Below are 8,673 nucleotides of genomic sequence, written 5' to 3'. Positions count from 1 at the left end.
CCCCTAGAACTTAGAACTACTTAAACCTAACTAACCTAAGAACAGCACACAACACCCAGCCATCACGAGGCAGAGAAAATCCCTGACCCCGCCGGGAATCGAACCCGGGAACCCGGGCGTGGGAAGCGAGAACGCTACCGCACGACCACGAGATGCGGGCCCCAGCTTATGCCGACTAGTTTGCACTATGCATACAGCTGTTGGTTCCAGTCAGGTTTGAAGTAATAAAGGGATGCAATGATACTGAATTGTTTGTGTGGTTAATTTAAGCCTCCATAAGTGGTTAAAATTCCCTAATAAAAGTGTTTTTGGGCAGTTATGCCCTCACCTGTGGTCGTGATCGTAGCTCATCAGATTCAGTTGAAGGAGTTGTTCCATTGTCTCGCGAGTTGTTGTATAGTCATGTGACCGTACCAAATAATACTAATAGGGGGTGTAAATGTGTTCAGAGAAGGGCAGCACGAACAGGTACGTTTGACTCTCACTGGTATCGTGGAGATGCCGAAAAACCTGAGGGTAGACGTGAATTACCCAGTGAAACTCTGCTTACAAAGATTCAACAACCGGTGTTAAGGAGTCTAGGAATATACTACAGTCCATTATGAATCACTGCCGTAGGGACCACAGAGACAAGACTAGACCAATTACAGCCTAAAGTGAGGCGTTTAAATAGCCATATGTCCCGCTCCCCATACGCGAAACACTAACGTATGTTACAATGGAAAATACACTCTGTTATGCACTTCACAATGGTTTGCAGAGAATAGATGTACATGTACATGTAGACATCCGGATAGATTTGCCTCGGATGGTGCCACAGGACCTAAAAGTAATAAAAACATGCATGCATATCCGAAGGAAAATTGCTTAGTAATTTAGAATAACACAGACACTGTGATATCATATTTATCCGCCGACACCAGGCTGGCGACTTTCAAGTAAAATATTTCCCCTGTACGGATATATACAAGGTGTGATTGGAAAGTTTTAAGAATGGGCTTGTAAATGTACAGTGGTGGTACTTACATGCTACTGTGATGCATCTCCTTCAATATTGTCCCCTTCTGACGGAACACAAAACTCCAACGGTGGATCCACTTTTGGAAACATTCCTGGATTTTTTTTTCCTGAAGTGTGTTAAAGACGTTCTCCGTATTTGCCTGGATGTCTTCAGTCGAATCAAATCGCTTCCCTTTCAGCGAAAATTTCAGTTTAGGAAATAGATAGAAGTCCGCAGGGGCCAAATCAGGGGAATATGGAGGTTGTGGAAGCACAGGAATTTTGAATTTAATCACAAATTCAACGATGGTAAAGGTACGATGAGCCGGAGCTGTGTCGTGGTGTAGCACCCAACTCCTGTCTTTCCACAGTGCAGGACTTTCCTTCCGCACATTTTCGCGCAAACGCTGGAGGACAGATTTGTAGTATACCTGGTTAATTGTCTGTCCTCCAGGGTAAATTCATGATGCACAATACAGGTAGAATCGAAAAAAGTCACCAACATTATCTTCACCTTCGACCTACTTTACCGCGCTTTTTTAAGTCGTGGTGAACCTGGAGTCTTCCACTACGAAGACTGCACTTTGGTTTCAGGATCATATCCATATATCAACGATTCGTCACCTGTAATTACCCTACTTAACAAATCTGGATCATTTTAATCCGATTAATCATTTATTGGCAAACTTCTAGTCGGTATTGTCTCTGGTCACTTGACAATACTTTTGGAATGAATTTTGCGGACACTCGACACATGTTCAGATCTTGAGTTAAAATTGGCTGAATTGCATAGAAACTTAAATTAAGTTCACCAGCCATGTCCCTAATTGTAAGTCTACGATCAGAGCGCACTAAGTCGCGAACTTTCACAACATTTTCATTAGTTTTCGAGGTGGAAGAAAGGGCGGACCGTGGTTCACCTTCGAACGATTCGCTGCCATTTTAAATCTGTTTAAACAGACAAGAACATTTGACTGGCCCATACAATTATCTCCAAAAGCTGTTTTTAATAGTTCATAAGTCTCAGAAGCTGCTTTCCCGGTTTTAAAACCAAATTTCACAAAAACTCGTTGCTTCGTTTTAAGTCCATTTTCACACACACAGAATCCGGCAACAAGCCCTAAGAGACCCGCACTCAATCAACTGCCACAACGAACTGAATAAAGGAAACGCAGTTTCTTGTCAGAGGGCGTTCAAGGATAAGGCAATGACTCTCCATGTACCTGGCTGCCAAAACAGCAAGCACTAGCGGATCCATTCTTCAAAACATTCCAATCACATCTTGTACATAATGGATGTACGAGTACCAGTTGTAGACAAATGGCTGACGATGTACGAAAGTCGGGTCTGGCCATGAATCGTACTTGGATTGCCAAATGCTCGGTCTGACTGGCAGGGCAGCCGCTCGGACGTCCTGTTTCTGACCCTGTCACGTAAGTGTGCGCACGGTGTTGTGGTTTATTGTCGTCTTCATGCAGCCTACTTCATTCGACGCACCATGACATTTTCACAATGGAAGTCGACATTGAATTCAGTTTTACGACCGAGTATGTACGACCAAAAGCCCTGAAAATAGAACAGTTTGTACGAGATGACATTCACATAGATTATCACACACTAATAGGGATTAACATCCCCATCGCGAGCAGCGTGATCTACGTGAAACTGGTGGACAACGCAGTTAGTGAAATTATTCTCAACAAAACGAACGACCTTGAACTCAGTCGGTTAGACGCACTGGCCCTATGAAAGTGGAACATGAAGGTCCCGGCCAGAGGACAGTCCGTGTGTTCGAGTTGCGGCTTGAGGTGCCAGCAGGGACGGTCATCACAGTGTTGAGACCCTATGGCACTGTGATAAGCCGTACAGCAGAAAAATGGGTACATTTTACCACGTACCTAGTCTTCAATGGGGCGTTACAGGTGCTCATAGACCTTCCAGAACACATCCCGTTCTATTTGAACATTGTAAGATGTCATCGTAATTTACGATAGCCATCCTAAAACGTATTCGGGATGAGGGAAAGAGGGACATCTCATATCAAGCTCTATGCAACGTCGCATAACGCAACTGCCGACAAGGGAGGAGAAGAAGTCGCCCAATCTGACAGTGGTCCCACTGACTATGTGGTGGGCCTTCAGTCTGTTCCATCTGACGACAGAAGCGTCATCTTAAGTCGACACTGAGCAGCCTCCAATGTGACAGCAGGGCACTACAGGTTTGCACTGCCAGAGCAACCTCAGGCATAGATTTTGCAAGGCGAATGGGGAACAGTGCTGAAGGAGACATCGGCCACAGCAAATATCGTGGTGAGGACTGACACTTTTGTCCCTGGTGGCAACGATCCCCAGTAGATGTCGGATACCAACACTCATGTCAGAAAACAATGGGCTCCAAACCAATGAAAGAAACGTCTACTGGCTCCATCCAGTAACTGCAGGACAATATCAACAGAAGATGAAGATCTCTGCGGTGATGATCATCCCCAGCAGAAAGATCGTCGGTTCCTCTGGCGGGATTCGATTAGTAGTGGATTCAGGAGACGTCTCACAGTGTCATACTTCCAGATGATGGACAGTGGGTCAGTATCTGACGCTATCACGAACGAGCTGTAACCTTCAGCTGCCCATTAATTCCGAAGGATGATCGCAGCACAAGCCTGACTGTGTGAGCTGACGTTGTAGAGGATGCAACATTTGCTGGAGTAGCTAAAGCGTTTGCAGTTGCTTCACATCACGACAGTTAAATGCCAGTGGACAAGGAGGGAAGCCGTTGTTGATGGTGTGGTCTTCTTTGAGTTTCCCACCTCCACCATTCAAACAAACGTCACCAATACCGCCTTCACATGCCGCTTTTACCAGTATGGCAGGATGAGCCTCAATACCATCATTTCTGAGGTTAAGCTACAGATGTTTCATGCCTTGTTGCAGGTGGAAAATCTCAACTTCACAATACTCCAGGAATTGCGGCTTGACTAGCTCCCATCTGTTTCTGGAAACGATGTTTATAACACGCTGTGCATGTATAGTGACAACACTATTGGCCATTCTTGTGAAGGAAGGCATCATGATCGACGGTATGGTGTACCTTACATCAGCACAAGGACTTGCTACCAAATATCAGGGCGTTAGGATTGCGAATATGAATGCCCCCTCCGGTACAGAGAAACGGAGAGACCTTTCGAGATTTTATACGGAGGAGGTCGCGCCCTTATTCGAGGGACACTATGATCATGTCAACCTAGGAGACGACTTCATTTGCGTCCTGTCACCACAGGATCAAATATCACACTTTATCACATGCAAGGAACTGCAGTACCTGGGCAGGCCGCTGTGGCCGAGCGGTTCTAGGCGCTTCAGTGCGGAACCGCGCTGCTGCTACAGTCTCAGGTTCGAATGCTGCCTCGGGCATGGATGTTTGTGACGTCCTTAGGTTAGTTAGGTTTAAGTAGTTCTAAGTCTAGGGGACTGATGACCTCAGATGTTAAGTCCCATAGTGCTTAGAGCCATTTGAACCATTTTTGCAATGCCTGGTTCAACACGTTCACCACATCGATATCAGGCGCAGTATTCACGGCAACAGACAGGGATACACATATGTTAGCAGACATTCGACGATTCGTCTTGAATGGTTCCATGTCTCTCAGGGACTTACGGCAAAGATGCTTGATGGTGACATATGGCCAGCAGCCTTTACAGATCTTGGTGCCGAACTCTACATTATCTCCTACCTACAACAGAGGGTGTGGCAGAACATGAATATAGCGATCCTCGAGGATCCAAAGTATTGATAGATAGTGGAGACTTGGAGGAACTGTGAGAGGCGGCATCTGACATTTCCTTTCAAGATCCGCTGATGGCTTGATCGCACAAAACCTGCACAGTGGCGGGTGTTGAATTGCGGTCGAGAGGATCTGTGTTGGCAATGGCACACCATCGAATACCATTTTATGCTACTGCAGGAGATAACATCAATCAACCGTCGCCAGAACGTCAGGCTGAGGTCTCTCGAATGCAAGCAAAGATCACAATGCTAAACGGTGAAGTCTCAAGGGCACACTTGTGCGATCACATAGTCAGGACCAGACCTTGGGTGAACTGCTGACTATGCATCACATTATCCACGAACGTCGCAGATGTAGAAGAGCATTGATCCCTGTGCTCGATATGCCTGATGGCCCAAATGGATGTCGCCAACGTCTTGTTGGATCATTACCGACGGTTCTACGCCGCAGAAGACCAAGAAGCTACGGCGACGGATGAAATCCTCCGTTTTCTGCCTCTGACCCTGGATGGAGGCGCGCTGGCGGTCCTCACATACTCCATAACGACGTAGAACTTCGCCGACGCCCTAAGCGAAAGGGTAATCCAGAAAGTGCCAGGCTGACACAGTACCACATTAGAGTTTTATCATATGTTCTCTGACGTTACGATGCCCCTATGGGCTACAATGTACCAAAAACTGATAAACTTTGCTGTGCAGATGCCACCTGCCAGTAGGGGGACACAGTATGTGAAGCCCCAAGTACCGTTATCCAAAATGGCGGCCGTAATGTCATCTGATGACATCATCCAGAATGGCGGATTTTCACAGTAAGTTTGAATATTGACGGGAAGTTAGGTAATTGGGCTACCTGCACTATCCTGACCCCCCTCCCCTCCTCCAGAAAATTGTGGGACGTTCAAATTCCATCAGCACAAGGCAACACACCACGGCTACCTCTACTAATCTAAGAAAATGGCGGGACGATAGGTCAATTAGGCTACCTCCACTAACCTAAGTCATCCGACCGCCACCTCTTCCTAGGAAATGGCGGGAAGAGGACTCGGTCTGTGCTGGACATAGGTCTTTATTTTGCATTCAGTCTTTATTGAAATAATTTGAGGCAGTACAGCCATCCAGTGTGTTCACCACAAGGTCTGGAGTCCAACCAACCTCGTACACAGTACCAGGACTAGAGGGCGCCGTCATCTATTCCGTGACATCATTCAAGATGGTGGTCTGGAGTGGGGGAAAACGGCGGGAAAAGGACTCAGTCTGTTCTGGATAGAATGGTCGTAAGTATTTTGCAGGCAGTCTTTATTTAAACATTTTGAGTCATTACAGACATCCAGTGTCTCCACCGTGAGGTCTGCAGTCCAACTAACCTAATACAAATTACTGCCACCAAAGGGCACTGTTGTCCCTCCTGTGACATAATCCAAGATGACGGTCTGTAGGGGAAAAATGGCGGGAAATTGACTCAGCCTGTGCTGGAGAGAGCAAGGAGCGTACTTTATTTATTTTGGGACACTTTATTTGGAGACAGATTTGAGATGGTATCTTTATCACACTGATACAAAACACACGCTCTGACGTGCTTGGGGTCATGCCACACAGCCTAAAAACCTGCAAACAACACCTAAGTTACGGAAATAAGCCACTACAGACATGTAAGCTACTGGTAAATAATGCAGTACACTGATGTGCAGACACGAAATCAATTCGTAAATTGTCAAAATGATGCAGTACACAGCACTTGTAAATCACCGAAATAATGCGGTACACTGATGTGCAGACCTACAAACTACTCGTAAATCACTGAAATAATGCATCTATAATGCTCTACCAACACTCTCACAACGCTTAAACAGCCACAAATAATGTAGTCCACAAACACTCATTGCACATCAAAACGCTTTCGAACTGTCGCCAATGTATCAGACGCTCCAAGGGAGCACGAGCATCGACATTGCTGTGAGCCACCACCAGACGCAAGCCAGCGCGAGCCATCACTCTCACGCCGCTGCCGACGGCACATAAAAGTCACATCTACTGTTAAAGTTCTTCAAGTGTTATACTGATGTCACATTTCTATCTAAATAAGCTCCAAGTCATTCTCTGGGCTGTGCGTGTGTGTGTTTACCATTGCTGACACTACCGAACGGGAGCGAAGACCTATTTGCAGAGCAACTCACCTTCGCAGATGCTCCCAAAATCTGTACCAGTGCTTCCCAGAATAGCACAGGCTGTTTTCTCTTCCTCAAAATCCTAACGGGACATTCGAGTTGCGTCTAGCCATGCATACCTGCTCAGCGTGACTGACACATCGCCGCGAATAGCGTGCAGGTAGCTACACACCATCGCAAGCGCATCTAAAAAGGTTCTCCGTGTTATATAGATGTCTCGGGATGTAAGCTTGGAAATTCTTGCCCTGACGGAAACTGTTCACGAAACTAGCGCAGAATAACGTAGAATGCATTCTTCCTTGGGCTCATAACGAGGCACCCCATCCATCACATGTTACACTACCTGCTTTCAATATAACAAACGTTCTCGCTGCTATGTAACGACTCCTATATTCCAGCACAAAGGATGTCTTGTGAATGAACAAAGCATCATGATTGGCTCTTATCGAATTTACCCATCTAATTACTGATGCCGCCGGTGTGGAAGCACCATCCTCTTTTTCTTTCTTTCTGTATACAAGACTGTTAGTGGCAAAAAAACTATTTTATACAGATCGCCATATTGCATCAACAATTAAATCCTGCAAAGTACCCCCACAAATCGTCAAATATGGAAAGACTCTTATTCAATTACGCTGCTCTCCCACTGAGGACAGGAGCTTGAATATTAGAGCTTGAAACTAATCTCCAACCCAGAAATATATCACCACATACCGTGTCGATGTAGTAAACATACAATTCGTATCATGCACCATACAAAAATCGCCCCTCTTACGTCATTCATATAGCTATCGACCACCAGACACTTGTACATATACCACGAAGACAGACAGCACCGTATATACTCCTCGCTGCACTAGATATTTTCCCACAGCCAATGTTCACAAGTCATCCACTCCCAACGCATGACCAGAGCTCTGTGTGATGCATGGACAATGTAGTTTTTCAGAGATGTATAGCGTTCACTGTCCACATCCGAGCACGGTTCAGAAATTATACTATGTCCACATCAGTCCTATATGAAATGATCTTTAGTAATGGATAATACCTCTTGCAATGAAAGAGGTAAACACATAGTGGCGTCATCTGACATGTGAAATTACAAGTCATGCCACCACTAACTTTGCAAACAGCACATCTGTCAAACAGATGTATACACAGGTGATTGCAGTGTCTCACAAACACCTATCTCTAACTTTAGTTATGAAACTGAAATATCGATTTTACTCTTAAGATGCCGACAGAGGAATCGAGTACATCAGATAAATATTCGTTCGTTTAGAGGCATGCGTCACGTTTCATCACATGTGTGATGGAAGTCCACTGCTGATCGTGAAGTTTACTGTTAACCATCACAAGTAGATACTCCTCTACCCCTCATATTCCACATTTGCAGAGCGTCTGCTCTGTTTTCTGTATGTCTTGTGTATGTGCATGTCTTGTGGACGGCTCCCAGGACCAGGTCCTCCCGCTGGTGGACCCAACTTCGAACAAAGGACACATATGCTAGGTGGAGGCGACTATACAATCAAGTAAAGTGCTATACCACACCCACTGATCAGCGCATTTGCGCTACCTGTTGGCAGCTGTACCACATTAGCTATTTTAGAATATGGAACAGGAGGTTTTGTCATGAACACATGGTAGAACTGACATAAAAAAATGGATAGAATAGCGGAAAATAACGTATATATCGATGGAATATACACCAAAATTCGGGGAAATT

This window comes from Schistocerca piceifrons, chromosome 1 (assembly GCF_021461385.2).
Source record: "Schistocerca piceifrons isolate TAMUIC-IGC-003096 chromosome 1, iqSchPice1.1, whole genome shotgun sequence".
Taxonomy (NCBI): Eukaryota; Metazoa; Arthropoda; class Insecta; order Orthoptera; family Acrididae; genus Schistocerca; species Schistocerca piceifrons.
Note: the sequence above shows the minus strand (reverse complement) of the source record.